The sequence below is a fragment of the Thermobia domestica genome, chromosome 13 (assembly GCF_964235325.1).
Source record: "Thermobia domestica chromosome 13, izTheDome1.hap1.1, whole genome shotgun sequence".
In the NCBI taxonomy this organism is placed as follows: Eukaryota; Metazoa; Arthropoda; class Insecta; order Zygentoma; family Lepismatidae; genus Thermobia; species Thermobia domestica.
This window is the reverse complement of record NC_137466.1, coordinates 73201054-73215853: the sequence shown is the minus strand read 5'-3', so window position 1 is coordinate 73215853 and position 14800 is coordinate 73201054. Positions and strand designations below refer to the sequence as shown.

The 14800-nt window shown below is 37.3% G+C and overlaps 1 protein-coding gene across 6 annotated transcripts in view; it reads right to left on the bottom strand.

Annotated features, from left to right (window-relative positions):
• The window catches only part of pyd (zonula occludens-like protein polychaetoid), a 640754-nt gene that overhangs the window by 408169 nt on the left and 217785 nt on the right, over positions 1-14800 (bottom strand). The window lies entirely within an intron of this gene.

Sequence of the window (14800 nt, the reverse complement as noted above, 5' to 3'; positions counted from 1 at the left end):
CAACCTAATGATAGCAAAAAAACTCTTTATGTAACATTTTCAAAGCTAAAATTAACAGTTATCTTCTTGAAGAGGGTTTCAGGCAACATAGAATATTACAAATCCAATTATTATAAGTAGTACCTCTGACAGCCCTGCATTTCACATCACCATCGCCCTTCATCCTGACAAGTGGGCAATTCACTTACCCACAATGACATTTCAGGCGTTCCAGTGACATCAATATCTCAGTTTGGGTTTGGGATCATGCTTCGGTGAACCTTGACTATCACCATCAGCAGCTATTAGAGAATCAGAACTTATTTCTGTATTAGATAATGTGGGTAACTATAGCTTTTCGTCTATAGAAGTCGGAGAGTGTATGGTATTATCGCAGGAAATATTTGATACATAAAACTTAGATTGTCAGTATTTAGGAGCAACTTTTAAAATAATCAGTTACTGTAAATGTGCTACAGATTAGCCGAGAAAACCCGACAGCCATAGTCGAGTGGTCTGCGGCATTAGGCTGTGGATCCTTTTACTGTAAATGTCTTGCATTCAAATCCCGCTTCAAATGAACGTAAGCCCGATGGTAGGAACCAAAGGACTGTCGTGCCAAGAATTTAATTTGTTTTAATTATCATAAATGCATTCTTTATTATTAAATTTTATCCAATATTTTCTTTTCAACCAGTTTGCGAAACTCAGAGCTAGCTACTTGTTTTCTTTTTAATTCATGTTCATAGTTAGCACAACTAATCACTAAGGAAAAACAATCATTTCAATAAAATTCGCCTCGGGTCTTTCGTAGCTGTAAGTTATTTTGAGCTTTTTTTTTTAAAGCTGAATGGCGTTTTATCACTTTCCCCTCGCTTTCCCTAATTTTTTTCTAGTTTTACCTATGTTTCTTTGCACGGACATTGAGCCTATATGCACGTGCTTAATGTGTTCGTTTACAAATGCGGGCCATTTTCCTGCCACTATAGAAAGTAGAGTGCCCTGTATCAGAGAAATATTGATTGACGTATGTAAGTGAATATATCTGTGATGAAGTCATAATTTCTCAGTTTTTGTATCGCACATAGTTTCCTCATCCTCATTAATCTCTTCACCCCCGCTTCCTGAATTCCAGTTCTGGTATTCTTTCTTGAGCAAGGCCTATGTAATGGGAGACTGATGTCTCATGTAGGCTTATTAACTATATCATCAGCAATAAAGAAAGTAGGGTTTAATTTGCACTAATTTTAAAACATTACGTTAATTAAATAATAATAATAATAATACGGAGTGAGCTCAGGCTACTTGTTAGGATTCTTGCTTCGCAATTGGATTATACCGAGTTCGAATTCGGAGACCAGCTATCCTGACTGAGGATTTTCCAGGGTTGTTCCTCAGTTATACTGGGCAAATGCTAGGTTAGTACCTTGATCTAAGGCTCTGGAGACCTTCCTTCCATTTCTTTCCCAATGGTTTTCATCTGTTGATTATTACAGTGTAAAGTGGCTTCTGAGGATGTATCTGGTAGCTTATAGTAAATAAACAATAACGACTTAATATATCTTCACGAAACGTGTGGGTTAATTTAACTACAGCTTTACAGTCCCAATAGATAGCTAAAGTTTTAATATCAATTTCCTGACTTTTAAATACTATTTTCATATTGTTTCAGCTTTCAATTATCTCATGTATGTCCCACCGAGAATTGAACCTGAGATCACATGAACAAATGCGAATATGTTAAATATTTTTGAACACTAATATACAAAACACAAAACGCTTCAATGATACGATGCATGGATATGTTTTGGTTACGTCCTGCAATGTATGATTAAAGAAACCTGGAGGGTGAAGAAGAAATAACAGAAATCTCTTTTATATTTACTCCTTCAACAAACTCCTGACCTCAGAAGGGCAAGCCATAAGTTAGGTAATAAAGTCGTACAACGAACACTTTTATTAATACTAATAATACTACACAACCATATCGCTCTCCTGAAATTCTCGTGTGTATGTTTAAAGATCTACTGTTGTTCCACGCCAACCAGTCTATATTTTTTGTTGTACCTTCGAAGTGAAAGATTTGTTGATGGTTGGACTCTAGTGAGTCAGAAACTACTATTAATAAAGAGTTTGTTTTGTCCAGTATTCCTGCGATTAGAAGGGTCTTATCTAAAAGATATTTCATTTGTATATGAGAAAATAAAAAAGTTTATATAAGAAAGTAAATATTGCAAGGTTAAAATAACATAAAGAACAAAGGTAGCACAAACGTGTTATTGAAACATTTAAAAGCACAGCATCCTACTATATTAGTGAATCCGAAAAAAGTTTTGACGAATTTTAGATATTCAATTTTATCATCACAATTTCAGATGTAGGTTTGGATACGAATCAATATCTGAGATTCGGATCCAGATCCGAGATCCGGACCCAGATCCGAGATCCGAATTTGAGATCCAGATCCGAGATCCGGACCCAGATCCGAGATCCGAGTTTCGGATCCAGATCCGAGATCCGGACCCAGATCCGAGATCCGAGTTTCGGATCCAGATCCGAGATCCGAGTTCCGGATCCAGATCCGAGATCCGGACCCAGATCCGAGATCCGGATCTGAGGTTCGGATCCGAGATCCGGATCTGAGATTCGGATCCGAGATCCGGATCTAGGTCCGGATCCGGCAAGATCCGGATCCGGATCTCACTGGATCCGGGATATCCGGATCCGAAAATTTTTGGCCATCCCTAGTATGCACCCGAGACAAATACCTCTACTGGGTATCGCATGTGGAACCATGGGAAAAAATTCACTTATGTTTGTCACTTGTCATACAGAAGAATAGGCAATAAAAAAACGATTTTAACTTCTGAAGTTAAATTAGTTTAAGTTCATTTGACATTTTATTATTAAAACAAACTAAATGTTCAAATCACCATCCTACATCTTAGAGCTAGATACAAATTTAAAATTCCAAAAGCCTAATGTCTGCGTCTTTGGAATGCCTCACGTATTAGAATCTCAACCGCTACCAAAAGAATTACAAGCCAACAGATTCCAAAAGGTCAATTTCCATCACATTGGAAAAGCATTTGGCAAATATGTCTTCCTGGTTATGCCTATTGAATGATAGCTCTAGCGTAATAATAAAAAAAAAACTAACGTGCATTCCTTGGCGTCAATAGAACGTTGAAAAACGAATTCGCAATTATATATAAGTAGTTGTTTTTGTTTATATCTTTGTTACGTGCAGAATCCAACGCTGCTATGCTTGGACTCCAAGCGGGTGCTTTTTTCTTTTTTCGCGTGAGAGTACTGTTTAAAAAAGAATCGTGATTTTTGTCAGTGCCAATGGAATGTCACGCCTCCTCCAAACGCCAGTCACTACGGTACCTCCTGCCAGACATTTAAAGACTTTTTTTTTTTTTTTTTTTTTTTAACTACAGCAACAGCACGTGGAGTTCTTCACTTATTGATTTTTTCTTTAATTAAGTGAAAATCATACATTTCATCCCTCTCGAGACAAAGGGGCGTATCTCATTTTTACAACTTTTTCAGGAAACAAGTTTAAAGATGTAATCATAAGTTTATTTCACCGTGTTCTATCAAAATTTAATTTGATCTCGTAAGTTACATACCTGACACGAAGGAAATCAAAGTAAATTTTGAAAGAAGATGATACAATAAATAATAAAAAAAGGTTTCAACTTGTTTTCTGGAAAAGTTAAGAAAATGAGATACGCCTCTTTGTCTCGAGAGGGACGAAAAGCACACCAGAACAACCAAGAAAAGACTCGATTAGAGGTACAGAAATATTATTATTATTATTATTATTATTATTATTATTATTATTATTATTATTATTATTATTATTATTATTATTATTATTTACTGGGGACGCGATGGCTTAATGGTAGAGCGTCCACGTTTGATACATGGTGTCCTTGGTTCGATCGCAGCTCACGCCAAGTGAGCTCTGTGGTAGACAAACACCGCATGCGTGGGTTTCCTCGGGCTTCTCCCCTTTCCTCCCACTTTCTTCATTTCGCCATTTTATTCATTTCTCACCATCGCCGTCTCCTTTAGCCTAGTCGGCACAAACATGGAACGTAAAACTTACAAGATTTCATGGAAAATAGACACTTCTAATTCTTAAAATAGGCACTAAAATCTAACTCGAAAGAATGGAGATAAATATTTAATTAAATAATATACCGACGCCTACCTCTTGTGCAAGGTGTCACTGGTTCAATCTCAGGCCAAATAAGGCTGAGGTAGACAAAATTGTATCCGCAGGTTTATCCGGCGTTTTCTCATTTCGTCCAACATTTCATTCGACAATTTCTGTCATTATCGTGGTCGCTAACGGTCTCGCCTGCGGTCCTGGATTCGATTCCCGGTGGGGGCACTCAGTCGAAAAAGTGTAAAAAGCTTTTTTCAAGCCAGCCACCCTGAATGAAGTTTTCGTGGGTTTTCCTCATTCACACAACGCAAATGCCGGGGTGGTACCTACTTTATAGGCCCCAGGTCGCTTCCTTCCTTTCCTTTCCCTGAATAGTGTGCTCGCCGAGGGACGTCACTCTTGATACGTGAAGGGCTAAATGATCATAGATGCCGAAAGCCCAGAAATCTAAATTCTAAATCCCTAAATCTTTCATAATCATTCATTTTCACTAATCACCCGTATCTTTTAGTCTAAAGGGCATAAGTGTTGGGGAGACACAATAGTCTAGTGATTAGAGTGTTGGACTCGGCGTCACCCAGCGTCGAGATGCAAACTGGGGAGTCATGTGACCAAAAGACGTGACGGTCACTAGGTCTAGAAAGTTCCTGATACGCCTGTTACAGCGACGCAGTGCGCTAACGACGTGTTCGTCGCTAGGACGTAGTTCAGCCGGTCGCTAACAGATGGCGTTGGAGCGGCTCAGACCCACAAAAGGGCTGTTCACCAAGTGGTTTTGGTTTTTGCTTTCTTAACCGTTGAATGTAAAACTTAAAAAATTTCATTTCATTCTTTATTTTATAGTACACGTACAATACTTCCTGTATTCTATTGTTAATGAACTCATTCGTAGCCCAAGACCTAACATGCGTAGTTTCCGTACTCGTGATCATGTGTACGATTCCCGGCGTAAGGGATGGTTTTCATGCCTTATACAGTCTTGTTACTGAAAAAGACATCAAACTTGTAAAATGTTGAAACTTCCACTCCATTTTATCATTACAAATACCTTAAAGTTACAAAAGAACGAAACCCTGTCATTTTGGATATATTTATCTTCTACCCTAACATAATAGCTAGCGAAAATACCTTAAAGTACGTACTTGATTTTTTTTTCGTTTTCCTTTTTGCCTTTATATGATCACTCTTCACATCAGTCCTTTAAGATATTCAAAAAATGTCCTACGATCTAAATTCCGTACAACACGGAAAGAACTATTTAAAAAGAAGAAGTATAGAAGAATACCTTTATACCAACTCAAACTAACTTTCCAACTGAAATCCCGGTAGCCATAGAAACGGACAAAGACGTCTGTCCGCCACAGAAAGGGAGGAATGTCCGAGAAAGGAATGCCGCTCTTGGATCGGTCGCCTACCACACCAAGAAGAGCAGGGCATTCCGTCCACATCTCTTTTTGTTACATTAGTCTCCCTCTTTCTCTCTATTCAATGCCTGTCTCATCTCATTCTATATGCTCTCTCTTCTATCCAGAGTATTAGGACTAGGCTAGTCGAGCAAGCGTTACCCCCCACAGCGAATGCGGCCTAAGTGGCTACACGGTAATTTTAGTTTCACCAGAGTTGTAAATCATACTATGAGCCAGTCAGGGTTTCCAGGCCTTTTCTTTTCATTTCCCGCGCCAGAAGTGCAGAATGAGAATGACCTGTTCAGTTGGTTTCTTGTGAGAAGATATGAATGTTATCGAAGAAGTATTGGTATTAGCTGCAGTTTCTTCTTATGTAAAGAAAAAAAGACGCAGAGGAAAACGCCGATTTAAAGTGCACCCCATTAATAGACAAAGACTACTGCACGGCGAATTTCATACATTGTATAATATGTTAAGAAGAGAAGACAAGAAATTTTTCGAATATTTCCGCATGTCGTGTACTACATTTGATGAATTGCTGCGGTACGTTAAAGATGGAATAACGAAACAAGACTCCAACATGGGAGCAGCTATACCAGCAGAAGAAAGGCTTGCATTGTCGCTAAGGTAAGTAAAACCATTTTCTTTAATCTTCAATATAAGAATATAGCCAAAAGAAGGGAAAAAAAAATGAAATGAAATCTTTGAGTTTTACGTCCCACGGTTATGCTAAAGGAGACGGTGATGATGAGTAATGAATGAAATGGTGGAATGAAGAAAGTGGGAGGAAACGGGAGAACCCACGTACACGGTGTTTGTCCACCACAAAGTTCACTTGGTGGGGGCTGGGATCGAACCCGGGACCCCAAGCACCAGAAGCCAAAAGAAGGACTAATTCTTAGTAATAATAATAATAGACCTAATAATAATAATAATAATAATAATAATAAAGTTTTAGTAGTAGTAGTATCATTGATAATTATATTGTCTATGTAGGATAGATAATAATAATAATAATAATAATAATAATAATAATAATAATAATAATAATAATAATAATAATAATAATAATAATAATAATAATAATAATAATATTTCATGCTACGCCACTTCAGAAATGATTACTTTCTAACTATTTTTACAAAGGGCTAGGAAAGAATAAGAAAAGACCATGCCTCCCTTTTCACTTATCATTTTCTCAAATTTTCATACAGTTCAATCCGATCTATTTGATAACAGATTATAACTGTAAGCACTTATCGTTAAGAAATTTAATACGTATTTAAAATTTTACTTATAGTAGGTTAATTTAAGATGTTACGAAAGAAAGAAAAAAACTTTAAAAAATAGAATCAATATATTTCTGAATATTCACTTATATAATTGTCAATGTTGCCTAAAGATATATTTATAATGCACTAGTTAATAAAAAGGACAAAGATTATTTCAGGTTACATATACTCGTATACAATTACACTAATTGAGTTACATCGATCGATTCATCCGTTGAACTCGGGCAGGATTCCGGTGAACGCGGTATTGTGTTTTGGCGTCTTGGAGCAGACGTTGAAGGCCATATGGGGGGAAAAGGAGGTGGAGGAGGAAGAGGAGGGTAAGCATTTCGTCCAGATACTACTTCTTGGCTGGTACTAGGATAATTCTGGATGTTGCTGAATTGGTACTGAGGAGGCTGGGGGTAATGAGAAAACGATGCAGGAACATACGAAGGGTTGGATGGATATGTATGTTGGGTTTGGCTGGAAGAAATTAATGCCTGCTTGATTACATCTAGAATTTGAGACCGAACACTTAGATTAATGTGGTCAGGTAGCTTTCTCAGCATAGGTACTAGTGATAAGGCGAACCCCTTATCACCATTCACATCATCACAGTCCCTTTTTTTGGCTTCTTGCAGGTACTCGATTATTTTATCTTCAAACGAGCCCGCTTTTCGTTTTTTCCCGCGTGATCCATTTTCATTATCCGGTGCATTCAGGCATCTTGTTTGGTTCTGCGCGTCATCACGTGAGTCACTACCTTCTTCAATATTCAAATTTAAATTGGTTCTTGTCTTCCTCTCTGTCATTGTGTCCGATAAAAACAGAAGTTCATTGAAAAAAGCATACTTTCTTTTCTTGCCTCCACTTCCACTTGGCTGCGTTTTCTGTGCATTTAATTCCCGTTTGAACGCATCCCGCAGAGACTTCCATCTTTTCTGGAGCTGTTTCACTATAAACAGATAAATAAACAAATTAAATGCATATTCACTTGATTTAAACGTAAATTTTAAGCACAATGTATTCAGTATAATATTTAAGAGGTGTTTCTAACAACGTTTGTACATTTTCTTATGTCACTGATTGTTTTCGGTACTCCACGTGATCTAGGCTTAAAAATGAAATAAGTTACACTTGTTTATTTTCTTTCATACCCGAGATTAGATTCTTCAAGTCAATAGAAACATATTATACAGCACAATTTCGTCAACTTTGATCTTTCATTTTCTTAAATGAAACATATGGTCATCTTGAAATTTTACTTGAGAGTATTATTTTGTAAAAATCTTTCAACCAGTACATATTTTGGTTGAAAATACGAGTTCCACGAAATACGCTAATTTTGCGGTCACTCTATCAGCTTTCTATGTCAATCGCATTGCCCGTTATTTTATGTCAGTGAGTTCATGCAACTAGATATATTAACGAACCTTTATATTAGAGACGCGTCCCCATTCAGAAATGAATACCATGGTTTGGGCAAAAATTGTAGAAAAAGTTTAAAAGGCGCTGCGGGAGTAATAGGGAGAGAGAAATTTGCCTCCCTTCCTATTAGTTTAGAACAATATTGTCTACGTTCGTGGTAAGTTAATTTTATTATGTCCTTGTGTTTATGAGAAATTGGCAAAAGAAAAATGGCAAATGCTTCCTTCCCTTCCTATTACTCCCGCCCGTCTTAACCCTTTTAGGATTTCCACTTTTTGAGGTAAATTTTAGACTTTCACTAAAACAGCTACTACGTCCTTACTATTTATCGTAGGATCATGGTTCATACAGCTTTTTTTTTTTTTTTTTTTTTTTTTTTCCACGATAGATCATACTTTCCAACGGTAGTACTCGCTAGTCCGTATTATACATCAGAAACGGGAAAACCGGGAAATTTTTCGAAAAAAATCGATTTTTCCCCCTCTGGCCCGGGCCTGGGTTCACGTAGGGATTTAATTTTTAAAAAAATACATTGTTGTGTAAATAATACGTGTGTAAAATTTCAATCTTGTATCTTGAAAACTACGGTCGGTAGAAATTTTTAAAAGTCTGAAGGTGACCCATTTTTCACACACACATACACATTATATATATATATATATATATATATATATATATATATATATATATATATATATATATATATATATATATATATATATATATATATATATATATAATATACAGGGGCGGATCCGATGACGGGTGCACCAACAACTACCAGTACATTTGAATTGAATTGGATTTTTTTTTAATCCCTTTAGGTATCTGTGGTGTGGGAATTAGGATATGCCCCAGAAATGCTAAGTGGGTTCGTTGAACCTTGTTCTCTTTTCTTTTAGAAAACTGACTTAAACTATTGATTTTGCAAAACTTCTCTAATTGTTTTAATCCGAAACGGAAATATGGCAGCAGGTTTTTTCGGCGGAATTTTCACTGTTAGCTTCTCACTTTAGGTAGTGTATATTTACAATGAAGGGGGATGCACGTGCACCTTTGTACCCAGTAAATTCAGCCATATATATATATGGTGTTTGAGCCATGACTTAAGGTCAAATAGTAATGATGCTGTACATTTTTTAAGTATATATATATATACTTAAAAATGTACAGCATCATTACTATTTGACCTTAAGTCATGGCTCAAACACCATTTTTTCAGTGTACCGAGTCCTTTCCAATGATACCACTCATATGTCTGTATTATACACCTGAACCGGAAAAATCGGGAAACACCGGATTTTTTTCTGAAAAAATCACCCCCTAGGAACACTTGTGCCCCTCGGGCCCGGCCCCGATTTCATGTAGGTATCTAAAAAAAATTGAAAAATACCCAAAGGTACACACAATCGGTATACAAAGTTCCTATATGATATTTTGAAAACTAAAGGCGTGAAAAATTTTTTGAAATTTGACCTCTAAAAAAAGAAGTCACGCCCCTCCGCCCCCACTTACGCCACCTAGTTGACCATCCGGTTCCAAAACTCATCTGGGCTGTTCTTTGGTTTATCCTTGACTTGCCCAATAAAAAGAAAAAGCGCTTAAATACCTGTTATAGAACCTAAATAAGCGGTCAAAGACGATACTACGCCATGGTATATAAATATGCCATAAATCCTAAAAGGGTTAAAAGAAAAGAAAAATGTACACTTTTTTTCAAACACATTTTTACCAGCTTATAACATGAATTGAAACAAATTTCAAAAGTGTGTAACGGCCTATCCTTTAAGATTTTGTTTCTTTATTTGCAACCGACTCTTTCATTTATTTAATTTTATGTAATGCTATATACATTGGTTAGGCGAAACATATTTTAGGGTACACCAGTTGTTTTCAGCTTATTCAATATGACAACTCTGACAATTCCCTAATGTTATAAGTATGTATCCTTTGTGATCTCGATCAAGATTTGTTTTATCTTTCTTTTATATGTATGTTTACCGAACGTTGAGTTTAGGGATGGGCACGAGTTCCGAGTCGAGTCAAAGGTAATTTTCTCAAGTCAAGTTCCGAGTCGAGTCACCGTTTTAAGGTCAAGTTTGATAAATGGCTCGCTCGTTCAACTCGTTTTAACTTGTTTTGAAATCATGGCCTGATTAGACTGGAAAGTGAAAGCCATGAGAAGTGCAAGAAGTAATGTGGAATACTTTTAGTGTTGCTCACGACAGGGGTTAATCTCGTCTTGTGCTTTTAGTGCATCTTGTGCGGTACTTTTAGTGTGTCTCGTCTCGTCTCGATAACGAGACGACAATAGATTTTTATAACCAGACAGTCTCAAATGTCGTAAGCACCAATATAAGTATGTAGTTCTTACCATTAAGGCTGAGACTTGCATGGTCAAATTTTTGAGCCTAAGCAGAAACCCAACCCGGATAGTGATATCAACCGGTTCGGCTTGGTTCAACTGCACGAACTGCTCGAGCCGGCTCGATTGGAATGAGCCATTGGCTCCGTTGCGACAAGCCATCGACTCTTCTCGATTAAGCCGATGGCTCGAGCCGGTTCGATTGGGATGCGCCATTGGTTCGAGCCAGTTCCGTTGAAATGAGTCCATCGGCTCGATTCGACTCAGCTCGACTGAGTCGATGGCTTAACCTGGCTTGGTTGGGTGAGCTGTTGCCTCGGGTCATTTCTCGGTTCGGCTCGATAGTGAATGAGCTATGAGTCGAGCCGCTCGAGCGTTGGCAACCCTAAAGCCAGGCCGAGAAATTTTGAGCATGTTTGGCCGGCGTCCTATAAATTTTAACAATTTTTCGCTCGAGCCCGAATACTTGCTCCTACGGAACTCAAACCCAGAACCTCGTGACCAATGGCCTTTCCTCATGAAGACTTCTCGACGACTGAGATTGATAGTCAGCTAGTTTTCAGTATTTAGATACAAACCGCTCACCTTTCATGGTTATACACAGTTTTATAATAATAATAATATTCAGTGGCGTATTTACGATTTTGTTTCGGAGGGGGCTTTGCTAACTTTCGGGGGGGGGCTTTCCCTGAAAATGTGAAAATTCAGCAAGATAGTTCATATACTTTACTATAGTAAGTAAGATTTCGGGGGGGGGGAGGCTTAAGCCCGGAAGCCTACCCTAAATACGCCACTGATAATAATAATAATAATAATAATAATAATAATAATAATAATAATAATAATAATAATAATAATAATAATAATAATAATAAAGTTTTAGTAGTAGTAGTATCATTAATAATTATATTGTCTATGTAGGATACTTGAAGAGAGTACTTGGAACTACACACAGAGTTAAGCTCGAATTGCCTCGTTTTGTCTCAACTCGACTCGAAATTCGAGTCGATTCAGAGGAAATTTTTCGATAAGAGTTCTCGAGTCGAGCTCAAAGATGTCTGTTTCGAGTCGAGTCGAGTTTCAAAGACAACTGCTCGAACTCGCTCGTGCCCATCCCTAGTTGGGTTTCCTAGTGTGAACTAATATTTTGCCTCATCTTCAATTTTTTTAATACTATGCAACATCTATATCAAATTGTCTTTTTTTGGTTCAAATTTTAAGAATTATAACTTGATATATCATCTGCCTAGGTTTAATACCTCTCAGACCTCAATTCAACTTTTATCAAATTCAACGCTTTAGGCAGAGTACATCTGATGCAAGGCGGTAAGGTTCTCGTACCAAAATAATGCGATTGTAGTTAGTGTTTACAAAAATCAGGGATGTGCGAAAACATTTGAGCGGTAGTGTACAATATATATATGTATAGCCTACATTTTTTTTTCTTTTTTGCAGGTTTCTTGCAACGGGTATTCCCTTTAGATCTCTGGCAATGCAGTACAGAATAGGAAGGAAGACAGTTTCAGACATCATACGGGAGACATGTGATGTCATATGGTCAACAATGAAGGATCAATTCATGCCAATCCCAGATACTGATGGTTGGCTTAATATAGCACGACTATTTGAAGAACGAAGCAACTTTCCTAACTGTGTGGGGGCATTGGACGGTAAACATATTCGTATAGTGAAACCTGCTGGTGGTGCTTCAAAATACAAGAATTATAAACAGTATGATTCAATAGTACTGATGGCTTTAGCCGATGCAAATTACTGCTTTACTTTTGTTGATGTAGGTAGCTATGGTACATCGTCTGATGCAAATATTTTCAATAAGTCAACTTTGCAGAAATCCATACGTTCTGGGTCTTTAAATTTACCTCCAAACCAACCGTTGCCTAACTGTCCCAGGGGTGTAGCAATGCCGTTCGTCATTGTAGGAGACGAAGCATTTGCAATGTCTGAACATGTTCTACGACCATATTCTCGACAGAGTCTGAACAGTCAAAAACAACGAATTTTCAATTACCGCCTGTGTCGGGCTCGTCGATTTGTGGAATGTGCTTTCGGCATTTTTGCAAACAAATGGCGACTTTTCCATTCTGCTATATATTTGGAACCAGAATTCGTCGAATGCCTTGTCTTAGCTGCGTGCGTGTTACACAATTTTGTGCGAGTACGAGATGGATACAAATTTGAAGATATACTATCATGTCCTATGGAAGACATTCCTGTTCAAGGGACAGGAGGAATTCCATTGCAAGCAAAAGGGGTAAGAGAATACTTCGCTGACTATTTTGTTAGTCCTGCTGGTGATGTTGAGTGGCAGTACAAGATGGTTTGAATGGGCTTCAAATCGAATAGTGATTTTGAATGCCTGGCATATGATATTTTATGGGGTAGTATAACGAGAAAACCAATGAAGGCTATCGGGAAAGAACATGGTAAGTCACATTTTGTAAACTGTTCACGAGGGCGGTTTTAAAATTGAAGAAAACCTATTATTTTCCATATTCTTTTCCATTGGAGGTGGTTCCTTTAATAGCTTGTAAAATGTCTATGAGTAGCGTTTTTGCCAGTATGAGTATATACTGGTAATTGGAAAGTGCCTTCTTTAAGCTATTATTTCGCACTAATATATCAAAAATCACCAAAGGTGGATTTAGTATGTTCTTTTTCTCTACCCTTAAAATACCTTTATTTGTGACTTACACAAATCTGATGTTGTTGGCTGCAGGAGCGGATTAAGGGCGGAGCCAATGGAGCCCAGGCTCCGCCCCCCCTAAATCCCTCTTTTTAATATTAAAATCAACTTATATTATAGGCCTCAGACATATGCAATTTTTTCCCGGTCCCTACGTTCGCATTATCGCTGGAATTAAGTCTTCTTCCACCAGCGTCTTCACGATACTTACTTTGTTGTGTTGACCATTTGGCTTGTATTTGGCAGTTGTGTGTTACACTGCAGTGCATGAGCATTTAACTGTTGATAATGAAAGTAATTAAACTAATTTTTGTAAACTTCGAGCACATTAAAATATTCGAGCACAGCTTATGAGGCTGTGGAAGGCAATAAAGAAAATGTATGCACTGGAATTATTTGCAACATAGGGTCCCTTTGAAATAGTTTGCTCCAGGGCCCCAAAAGCCTTAATCCGCTCCTGGCTGGTTCTTATCAAAGTTTACGGCTAATTACGTACATATGTGATTGACTATGTTTCAGAGCGAAGAGTAACTGTAAATGCCTAAATTGTATTTTAATGTTTTCTTCTTATGTATAATTAAATAAATGTAATCTTACTTGTTTATTTTCGTTTAAATATTGTTGATCATAAAATCTGCACAATTTCTAAGTGCTTACACGTAATGAAATCAGGACGTATGTTTAAGTGCTTTTTTTTCCTCTCTCTCATACTTTTTTTTTAAATTTTTCCACTTTTCAGCTATTAAGTAGTGGCGTATAGTGGTAGCGGTGTAAGATAATGATATATCTGTTTTATGAGCACTTTGAAAACGTGTAATTTATGGTGTGGTGGTAAACAGAAATAAAGGGAGTGAAAATTTGAAGACATTTCAATAGTAACGAATATTCAAATAATAATTAATCACATTTAATTAATATTAAGAAAGTAGGTACAAAGAGCAGCAAATCATTAATGTCTTTCAAGGGAAGTCATTGAAGTTATACGCAGGGTCTGCATGTGGCACACACAGAGTACACTTTACATGTGTAATATCTCGCTTGAATGAGGTCTGTCGGGGACGTGACGACAATTCGAAGATCCGACGAATGCATGCTCCGAAACACCTGAAACGTGAACAAAGTGGGAAATGTGTTTTACGTCACGCGAAATGTCAAGGATTGTCGAGCATGATATACACGAACAAAAGTTTATCGCGAAATTGGTGATTTAGAGGGTCCATAAAAAGTCAGATGTTAAAGATATGAAAACCTATTCCAGTAATGGAGATATAACAGATATTTGCACCTGTGCAAATTTTCATATTTGTAGTTTGAACCACATTCGAGTTGTGGCCCTCCGAAATCTGTCTGTTTGCAGGTCATTCATCTATACACTGACTCATCGATCATATTGTTTAGGGCCTTTAACAGTAAGATAGAGAGTTGAAATTTTGCACACAGGTACCTCATATTGTCCCGAGTATA